The sequence below is a fragment of the Protobothrops mucrosquamatus genome, unplaced genomic scaffold, assembly GCF_001527695.2.
Source record: "Protobothrops mucrosquamatus isolate PMUCROS unplaced genomic scaffold, P.Mucros_1.0 scaffold_1, whole genome shotgun sequence".
In the NCBI taxonomy this organism is placed as follows: domain Eukaryota; kingdom Metazoa; phylum Chordata; class Lepidosauria; order Squamata; family Viperidae; genus Protobothrops; species Protobothrops mucrosquamatus.
In genome coordinates, this window is record NW_015386077.1 from 1,449 (window position 1) to 12,486 (window position 11,038).

An 11,038-nucleotide genomic window follows, 5' to 3' on the forward strand; every position below is an offset into this window, starting at 1 on the left:
GTTATTTAAAAATTAAAATAAAGAAATAATAAATCTTTTATTGCATAACAACCAAATGTATCACGTTTTTTGATGAGAATTTGCAACATCTTCTAAATGTCCACGTTTTTAGAAGATTTTCCTACTCTACTGCTAATTTATCTATACTGATTTAGTATCACTATGATAACTGAAGTATTTTTTTTACAACGACATATATTAAACATTTTCAAAGAATTACTCTAACATTTGCTGTAGTTAAGAACTGGAGAAAAGACACGCTAAGCACACAAGCAGTCAATTGTTGACAGACTTATCGCCTGCACAACCAGGAAGTTCAGCATCTTGAGAAAATTGAATTGTCTGCTGTGAACTTTTGTACCATAATGGGATTTAGCATTCTTTATCCCAAGGACTCCTATTACAATAGGACTCTGAGAAAGGGTTTAGAAGGGAAGTGTTAAGGAGGAGGAAAATAGTATGAAAATTAGTTTGTGAGAGCAGGTGAGGAGAAATTAAGATTAAAAAATGAAAAGGTAAAGTCTAATTAGCTGATCTGAAACAAGATCAACACTGAAACTGCTGCAAATACAATCTGACTGCATAGGACACCCCTAAAAATATTATTTTAATCTACCCCATTATCAATTAAGCAACAGATACACCCACTTCAACGAACACCAAAGTGTTACATATTGATTCTGTTTTTGATATCCTAAGTACAGTAACAGAGAATTGTCCCTGTTCATACACCTCAGCACAGAGGCTGGTATCAGTCTTTATTATACAAGGACACTATTGACTTATAAATTCATTGTTTTGAGTTCTAATATTTTTATGACAAAGCAACCGTACACTACTCAGTAACTATAAGTTAGCTATCATCATTGATATTTAATAACCAAGGTAGTATTTCACTTAATTAACAGTCTTCAACTACTGAGGAACACAACATTTAGGTCTCAAGTTAGAAGTAACAGTTGGAATAACAATCTGTATTATAAACACCTTTGTCTAATTCAGTATGGCAGTTCGTACATTCAAGTGCTAGCTTGGCTTCTCTAATATAAAACTGTATCAGACCAAACACACACACATGCACAAAATACTAAACACTTGCAAGTAACTTCAAACTATCTAACTCGTCTTTCCTCTATTATTAAATGACATCGCCTAATAAACCCCCCTCTTTTTGATAACAGACATCCACATTAGGACCCAGCTCTTCCACAAAACTAATAGGAGGCCCCAGGCAACTTGCTCTTTTAGCTTTAATTCTTTAACTATAAAAAGAAAATTACAATGTTATCAGGTTGTTCATCTTCATAAGATAAAGGCTGCAGCATATTTTAAATTAGAGGTACAAAGGTACAGTTATTAAAACCATGCTAAAACCTCTCATTGCACTCAAGAAAATTATGGGAGGATAGGCAGAGGTAAAAATTCCAAATTATTTTTTCTAATTGTGCTACTCCAGGATATGTCAAGGATAAATTATAATTATAAATAACATGCCAATAGCATGCATGCATTTTACATATATAAAAACAAAGATTCACATAGTAATAGATCCAATTCTATGAAGGAGAAATAGAAATGAAAGAACATGTAAGATTAATATATTGTTGTGGTGTGACTAAAATATAACTAAATTCTATGGTATTTACTTCTCAGTATGTACTCATGGAACTATTCTGTTAGAACTTGGTTATAAATTATTACTACATTGCATACAATCTAAGAAAAAGTACTTCATATAAATATCGATTTTGAATTGGTAGCTCTATATTTGTCATTTTAAAAAGATCAGGATATCACAGTGACAAATAATGCTCTTAACAAAGGTAAAATATGCACAAAACAGTAAGAAGCACAAATCTATCCTTAATGATTAACTAATGAATCAATGCAGTAATAAGAGTGAATTATTCTCCTCCCAATATGCTCCATTATCATTACCAATCAATAGACAGAAATATTTTTAAAACGTTCATCAATGCTTATAATAAAGCAGCATAAAAATCCTAACAAAAAGTTAAAATAATTTGAATACTTATCCAATGTTACAAATTAAGCAAAATGGCATTTATATATGAGTCTTAAACAATGAAAAATCCTCAAGTGACAGCAATTTAGCAATGGGAGAATGATTTACAGCTATGTTCATAGATGTCTACATATTTTAAATAGGCTGCTACTGTATATTAAAAAACAAAACAGGCAAATTTTAAAAATCTTCCAGAATTGTTCCCATGACATCACATTCCATTATTCTAAAATGACTAGGTGAGTAACTGAACTGCTATACTTGCTCTAATAACATAATAAAGAATTGAAATACAACACCAAATAGAAAAAGACTACCGTACTTTTTTGTTACATGGAAAATAACATATCCTTTGGCTGCAAGGGGGACTACTTTTTCATAGAAGGAGGGGGTGTTCATATAAACATGATTTGGCATCTGTATATTGTGTTTTCTTCCTTTTCTCAACCCAATTTTTGCTATGGGCACTACGTGGAAAACTTCAAAGACAATGTGCTTGGGCAATTTTGTTAAAGCTAAGATCTGCTCAGCTCTTATTAGTTACCTAGGCCTGCTGTAACCTTGTCCCTTTTCCTTTATCCTGTTTCCTAATGGGATTTTGGCTTGAAAGAGACTGGACACCTGACTTCTGTAGAGGCATCTGTACATGTGATACTTGACTGATTTTTTCCAAACATTTGTGGGATCTCACACAAGATCCTTATATACACGAATGTAATCCTCTTTAGAAAAAAAACATTAGACCTGTGCTTACAAAACAGAACTTGAATTCCCTTTGAGAGAACACAATGTTCTTTGTTGCACAGAAAGTCATTTTAATTACAACTTTATTGTTGTTTATCACCACAACTTTCATATGGGGAGGGTTGAAAGAGAGGAAATGTCTGGCAGACACCCCTTTCTGAATTCCAGGCTCCTCACATCAGAAGGCAAAAAGAACATGGAAGCTGCAGCATTCTTTTGGCTTACTATCATTGCATCAGACCTTTCCCTTATTTGCTGGGATAGGGAGCCTTTTCCCCCTCCATTGCTTGGAACCAAGCCCAGAAATCCAAAGCAATCACAAATGGATTGGGTCTGCCGAGAGGAAAAAGAGGCATCGCATGGAGATTACCGGATGTTCATGTTCTCATTGGCCATTCCTATCTTCCACTCTGTCCACTTTATATTGCTGGAAATGCCCTATATACAAAATCATCACAGCACCTTTATACAGGGCATGTATGAAAACATTCATCTTTTCTCATACTTTTTTTCATCTCAATTTGTCCTTGGCTTCCAGGTCCTCCTCACGCAATTTCCACATTTACAACTTTCTCAAACAGTTCCCCCAATTCCTTCTTATGCGGCTTATCCTCTTTTCCTGAGCAGTACCGATTCTTTCATTCTTATGCCAGCCATCTGCTCCGTCTCCAATCACTTGGCTTGATCTTTCAGTAGCCCATATTTAGAAATTATCTGATAACAAGCCCCAGGCAAGAAGAGAGGTTGTTCTGAGCAGGAGCACCAGAAGAATTCCCTCCTGCTTTGCTGTGAGCCTCCTCTCCGCACCTGTGACTTGCCAGGTAGGCTATTTTTGGACACAGGTGTAGTGCTCTTTCAAGTCTTTATGTTTAGAATTGATTAGACTGAAACTTTACAGGTTCAAAATACTCCCATGCCTAGGACCGGGTAGTTGGGCAATTTAATAGGTGTGAAACTCTCTGTTTAAAGCACCCACCTATACTTGCGCAATCCTGCTCCTCTCCCTATTAAGGAAAGTGATCACCGATTGTTTTTCCCACAGGCAGGCGACACTTGATAAAGCAGGAAATGAAGCAAGAGGGACCCACCGATTAGTTTTCTTCACTTGTTCTACTACATCAGTGGTTCTCAACCTGTGGGTCGGGACCCCATTTGGGGTCGATCGACCATTTCATGGGGGTCGCCAAGCAAGGCTGTCTGCCATTTTTTTTGTCCACCATTTTTTCCCCCTTTTCCGGCGGGTGCCTTACCTCCCTTGGGCTGGGCCAGCTGGTGGTCGGCCTGCTCCGTCTCTGCCGCTTGCCAGGTACGCCTCGGCCGGCGCAGGGGGCGGAACCACACATGCGTGGCGCTCCCGGGCAGGGAAAGTCCTCGACTTACGACCGGTTGGGTAGTCCTCGACTTACGACCGGTTTAGTCCTCGACTTACAACCGGTTTAGTCCTCAACTTACCACCGGTTTAGTCCTCAACTTACGACCGGTTGGGGTCGCGGCATTAAAAAGGTTGAGAACCACTGTTCTACTACATCAGTGTTTCTCAACCTTGACAATTTTAAGGCATGTGGACTTCAACTCCCAGAATTCCACGGCCAGCATTGCTGGCCGTGGAATTCTGGGAGTTGAAGTCCACATGCCTTAAAATTGTCAAGGTTGAGAAACACTGTACTACATGAAAATGGCAAGGGCAGTCCCATTCAGCAAGCCCTGCCACTGAAGCAAAATAGGGAACGACCATCAGAGCCACCAATTTCCTGCCGGCATAACTTTTCTGCCGACTCAAGGCCCGGGGATGCATCTTAACACAGTCCTCTAGCCGTCTCCCAAGTGGGGCAAAAGAGGATCGTTTCCCCAAATGCCAAGCTCTCCCCGGTGTCCTGTGACCGGATATAAGGCACACGAAGGCACTTCGTTGTGCCGTACGAGCAGGGCTTTTGGATGCTGCGGGTCGCGCCGACTCAGACGACCGATACCGGCCCTTGTCGAGCAAAGGGCACAGGCTAGGGAGCGGGCGAGGCAGCTGGGTAGCCCCGCCGCACTGAGCCAAGGTGACCCAGAGACCCGTGGCAGGGCTTCGAGCGGAGTGATGGCCATGACCGGGATAAATCACCAGCGCCACCTCGCTCAATCCGGGCCCCTCCGTCCGAGGAGGCGAAAACGCGGAAGGGCGAGCTCGTGTCGGGGCAGTGAAAGCTATTCAACCACGAAGGAAAGCAAATTCGCCCGGCCGGAATCCCAAAGGCGAAGGTCAGCGCCCTGCATCGGCCGGCGTTGCCGCCGCTAATCGTTTCGATCGGTACTCACAGCCCGTCTCCTTCTTGATCTCCTCGATCTCCTCGTCCCTAAGCAGCGTCGACGCCCGAGAGCCCATCGCAGCCGCTTCGCGAACCGTCAAAGGAAAGCTCCAGTCGCTTGGCCTAGAGCCGGCGCCGGAACCAATCAGCTGCGCAGACGTCGCACGGGCTCCTGCGATGCAACTGACAGAACGCGCGACGCCCCCTCTTTATCACCCGCGGCTTCCCCCGCCCACTTCCCGCCCTTGCCCCCGCGCAGCAGAAACCGGCCCCCCCCCACCTCTTTCCTTGCTTCTGCGCAGAGGGAGACGCTCACGTTTCGGGTCTTTTATCAGTTCAACCTTTGAGCTCCGTTCAGGCGTCGTCGCGAGGGTGATTCTCTCACCTTTGTCCCCGAAAACGACGGAGTGCGGAGCGTACAACGCCGGTTATAGTTGCCTCGTGTGTTAGGTCAAGTTAGCTTTTACCCCTTTAAACGATTATATTGAGGAGGGGGGGGTTGTCCTTGGCTCCTAACGTGGTAACATGTCTTTTTTTTTTTCTTACTATGTCCTCCTCGTTACAGTACAGGGTGTAGTATTGTGAGGATTGCAGTTGCGGGCTCTAAAGCATTTTATTAATGGTTTCCCGGTTTACTCCGCCTGCCTATCTGTTGCCAGCAAATGCAGTATATCTCAACCGATGAGACGCAGAAATTCTGAGAGCTGTGGCTATCCACATATGACCACAATGGCTTGAGATCTGATTGATTGATTGATTGATTGATTGATTGATTGATTGATTGATTGATGAGTCTCCGGGCGTGAATAAAAAAAAAATCAGCTTTGGCTGTGTAATTTATGTTCTAGAACTTGCTCTCTAAAAAAGCAGGCTAACACTGTCCCTCTCTTTACAATCCTTTGTTAAGTATTTAAGGGGAATTACTTTCAGTTTTAATAAGGAGTGGCTATTCTAGATAACCAGTGTCCTGCCCCACAAGATTTCAAGATTAATCTGGGTGAGGAGCAGCTCTTTCAAACCAGATTTCAGAATGTGTTAGGCCAGTGATGGCGAACCTTTTAGAGACCGAGTGCCCAAACTGCAACCCAAAACCCACTTATGCATCGTCGGGGTGCCGGGTGGGGGTGGCTGCGGTGGTAACAGCAGACTGGGTGGGACTAAAAAGTTCAATTAATCAATTCCAACTTTGCAAGATCTTTTTTTTTCCCCCACGAGAAGTTGAAATTGACTGATTGATTGAACCTTTTTTTTTTTTGTACACGGTGCTGGAGGCCTAAAGTGAAAAGGTTTTATAAAACCCAGCTGAAGACCTAGGACTGGGGCGATGGCGCGCGTGCCCACAGAGAGCGCTCTGAGTGCCGCCTCTGGCACCTGTGCCATGGGTTTGCCGCCACTGTGTTAGGACTTTCGTTGGCTCCTATGTAGAGGAAATAGAAGCTTTTGCTATTTCATCTGGGTTAGGTCACTGAGCACTTAACCCTGAAAGGTGACCGTAATATTAGCAGTCGCAAACAATAGAAGATGAGAGTGAGCAATATGATGTTGGTCCCTGAAATGTTGTGAAGATTAATGTGTTTGATTTAGAAAGATATATCGTAGTAGGGAGCAGTCAAAAAATAAATATGGGTCTTTGGCAATCTTTATTGAGAGATAGCTGGGTGTAGTGGTTAAGGCATCAGGCTAATAACTGGGAGACTATGAGCTCTAGTTCTGCCAGTGGATAAAAACAGTTGGATCACTTTGGGCCAGCCTTTCTCTCTTGGTTCTAGGAAGAAGGTGAAGATTTTTGAAATCTTTCCAAGCAAACTGTGGGGACTTGTCTGGGCAGTCAACACATCTTTATTGCAATGGATGTCCTGGGGTCATGTGATAACCTTTTATGACTTTCTGACAAACAAAATCAACGGGGAAGCCAGAATCACTTAACCGGGTTACTAACTTAACAACTGCAGTGATTCACTTAACAACTGTGGGAAGAAAGGTTGTAAAATGGGGCAAAGCTCACTTAACTCTCTCGCTTAGCAACAGAAATTCTGGACTCAATTGTGGCCATAAATCAAGGACTAACTGTGCCAGTTCTTTTTCCTTTTGAAGCAGGATGTGGGCAGATTACATTCATTTATCTGGTAAAGTAGAAGGTTCTGGCCTAGTAGTAGGGAAACTGGTAGAGGTTTATGTGACTTAATAATGTGGAAACACTAAGTAGACAGGCTAGGAGTGGATTGAAGACAATTTAACATAATGGGTAGGAGAAGGAGGAGAAAGAACAAATGTGATCAGAAATGAAAACCTCACCATTCAGGGGGAAAAATGAGTAAGGTAGCAATAAAAATCAGGAAAATTCTGATTTCCTTTTGCTTGACTAGACAATATCAATGTATGGTAAGGTGTGTATATTGCATTAAGTCTTAAATGATTTGTGGAATATACCACAAGTAACTGAGTTCTGAACATTGTAAGCAATAAGTCCTGTTTTATGAACTACCATGCTAAAATCGAAGTGTGATGTTTCAATTCAGTGTGTATATGAGAATGAGTTGAAAAAGTAAGTTACAGAGTTGAGTTGATCTTAAGTGTTCAGGATGTGAATCTCTGAAAAGGAAAGATTTTGAATGAACACTAAACTGTTGGGTTCTTGGTATTCTCTAAATTAGGTTGTTTTCTTGTAGATTTATTTTTGCAGGTTAGGTAAAGTCAGGGCATGGAAGAGTGAGGTTTGCTGATACGCTACTATACATAGTATAACCAACCAGCAAGATTATTCCTCCATGTCCTGATGATGTTACTTAGCTTGGTAATTAAACATCTATGGGAAAACAGCCAAACTTGGAAAACACCAAGAACCTAACAGTTCAAACTTGTGTTACATATGCTCTCTACTATTAGAAAAACAGAACTGTAGGTTCCGTGGAATGAGTTTTAGAATTTAGACCTGTACCTATTTTTTTATTAAGTTCTTAGAAAATTTACTTGTCTTTTAGCATTACTACTTGACCTTGTGTGAAATGTAAAGCACAGTAAATGGAAGAGCAGCCGTGATACTTTTTAAAATTTCTCTGATTATTTTTTTCCAAGAAGTTTTAGAAATGTCTGCATTAAATAGTAACTTCCATTAATGGGACAAAATGTACTTAACAATAGCACTGTATGTACCATGTTAAAGATCTAGGGATCCTTCTACATGGCTTACTTTTTTAAAAAAAATATTTTATTAGATTTTATACGGGTGGGGAAGGGATAAGATCGGTAAGGGTGTTGGATGGGGTTGGGGAGTGAGATTGGGATAAGGGTAGGGAAAGATACAATAGTGGGGTTACCCCCAACAGTAATTCATCGCTTTAGCAAGCAGACTGTCATCCGGGCACAAATGTTAAATAACAGTAATTAAAATAATACTAAAAAGTTATAATCACAAAAAATAATCGTAATCATAAAAATTAAAAGTTAGTCAATAAATGTCGTTTATCCTACTAGCTAAACAGTTACTATAATACTGAATAATTATAATCACTAATAATAACAATAGTCATAAAAATAAAGCTTAGTCAATAAATATCGTTCATCTTGTTAGCTTTACAATATTAATTAACCTTAGTTAATATAATACTAAACAATTATAGTCACCAAGAATGATAGTAATCATAAAAAGGTTAATCAGTAAGTATCATTCATCTTAAGTAGCAATAATTAATATAATACTAAGTAATCATAATCGCTAATAATAACAATAATCATGAAAGTAAAGTCTAGTCAATAAATGTCCTTCATCTTATTAAATTTCACAATCCATTCTCATTCTATCGAGCTGCTAACCATTGATAAAAAATTTCCCATGTTGTAAAGTAAACTGAGTCTTCTCTCTCTTTAATCTCTAAAGTTAGTCTGTCCATTTCTGCACATTCTAAAATTTTCATAATTATAATCTGATCTGGTGGTAAATTTTCATTTTTCCAAAATTGGGCAAATACTATTCTGATGGCTGTCAATACATGTAATATTAAATATTCATTCTCTTTTCCATAGTTAGATCCTACTATTCCTAGCTAAAACAATTCCGGTTTAATTTCTATCTGTATTTTGGTCATCTTTTCCAGCCATGTATGGATCTTAAACCAGAATTTCTTTGCGTTAGAGCATGTCCACCAGATATGATAGTAAGTGCCTGTTTTTTGTTTACATTTCCAACAAATGTTCAATACATTTTTAAACATTTTCGCTAATCTAACTGGTGTCATATGCCATCTATAAAACATTTTATACAAATTTTCTTTATATGAAGCTGCTTTAGTAAGTTTAATATTTATGTCCCAACGCTTTTGCCAATCTTCTAAATCTATAGAATATCCAAAACGTTTTGCCCACACTATCTTTGTCTCTTTTACTTGTTCTTCTTCCATCTTCCAACTTAGCAGGAATGTGTAGAGCTTCTTAATCAAGTTATCGTCTGTTTTCAAGAGTATTTTATCGAGTAATGTCTGTTCTTTATAAAATCCTGTTGATTTTTCATCTTTTTCGTATCTTGTTTGAATTTGCAGATAGGACCACCATGTTAAATCAATACCTTGTTGTTGAAGAACCTGCCTGTCTTTAAGTTTTCCGTCCTTGTCTAAAATGTCTTTATAAGTAACAAGTTTGTCATAGTTAATTAAATTTGGGTAAGCAAATGCTTCCATTGTTGAAAGCCACTCAGGTATTTTCATATAATTTTTTTGTTTAGTTCTCTCCCATTCTGGGAACAGTACATTCCTTATGGCATGATTTTGAAAATATTTATGTACTTTATTTTTCCCATAACACAAAAACGTGTGCCAACCCAATTGCAAATCGTGTCCCTCTAAATAAAGAAGTCGTTTATTTCTCAATGTAATCCATTCTTTGAGCCAAAGCAAAATGGCTGCTTGATAATAAAGTCTCCAATCCGGCAATCCAAAACCCCCTCTGTCTTTGGTTTCTTGTAACAATTTGATTTTAATTCGTGCTTTCTTCCCTTGCCATATAAATCTCAGTATTGTTGCATTTAAATCGCCAAAGAATTTCTTGCCCAATTTAACAGGGGCTGTTTGAAATAGGAAAAGTAGCTTCGGTAAAATGTTCATCTTCACAATCGCTATTTTTCCTAACAATGACAGTTGAAGGTTTTTCCACTTTTCCAGATCTAGTTTTATTTGTTTCAGTAGTCTTTCGTAATTATCTTCTTTTAATGTTGTATATTTAGCTGTTAAGTGGATACCCAAATATTTGATTTTTTTTGGCTATTTGAAGGTTTCTCTTTTTTACAAGTTGAGTTTTCTGTTTGTCTGTTAGGTTTTTTGTAAATACCTTGGTCTTTTCCCTATTTATTTTCAAGCTGGCCACTTCTCCAAATTTCTCTACTTTCTGCAAAAGTTTAGTAGCTGTTTCCAACGGCTCCTCCAAAATAAAAACCAAATCATCTGCGAAGGCCTGTAGTTTATATTTCTGATCTTTTATTTCCAGTCCTTTGATTTCCATATCCTGCCTAATATTCCTGGCCAGCACTTCCAATGTGAGAATAAATAACAAAGGGGATAGTGGACACCCCTGTCTTGTGTCTTTTCTAATATCAAAACTGTCTATATAATGTCCGTTTACAAGTATCCTTGCTGTTTGTTTATTATAAATTGCCTGAATTGCATTTGTAAAGTTTTTACCAAAGTCCATTTCTGTCAACTGTTGGAACATAAATTGCCAGTTTAAGTTGTCAAAGGCTTTTTGAGCATCAAGAAATATGAGTGCCAACTGTTTCCCTGGATGGTTTTCATAATTATTCCAAAACATTTAAAATAATCCTTAAGTTATTCTTTATCTATCTTTTAGGCAAAAAACCATTTTGATCTGTATGGATAAATTCATTCAAAAATTTCTTCATTCTTTCTGCCATTATTGAAGTAAAAATTTTATAATCCACATTTAATAATGATATTGGTCTGTAGTTTTTAATTTGTGTGAGATCAGTGTC

General features: G+C 38.8%; 1 protein-coding gene across 1 annotated transcript in view; it reads left to right on the forward strand.

The window, feature by feature from the left end:
- Positions 1-5,367: 5,367 nt before the first annotated feature.
- EXD1 (exonuclease 3'-5' domain containing 1) overlaps positions 5,368-11,038 on the forward strand; it is a 34,765-nt gene continuing 29,094 nt past the window's right edge. The window contains exon 1 of the mRNA XM_029287251.1: positions 5,368-5,511. The gene's annotated coding sequence lies outside the window, so the exon portion shown is untranslated. The remainder of the gene's footprint in view (positions 5,512-11,038) is intronic.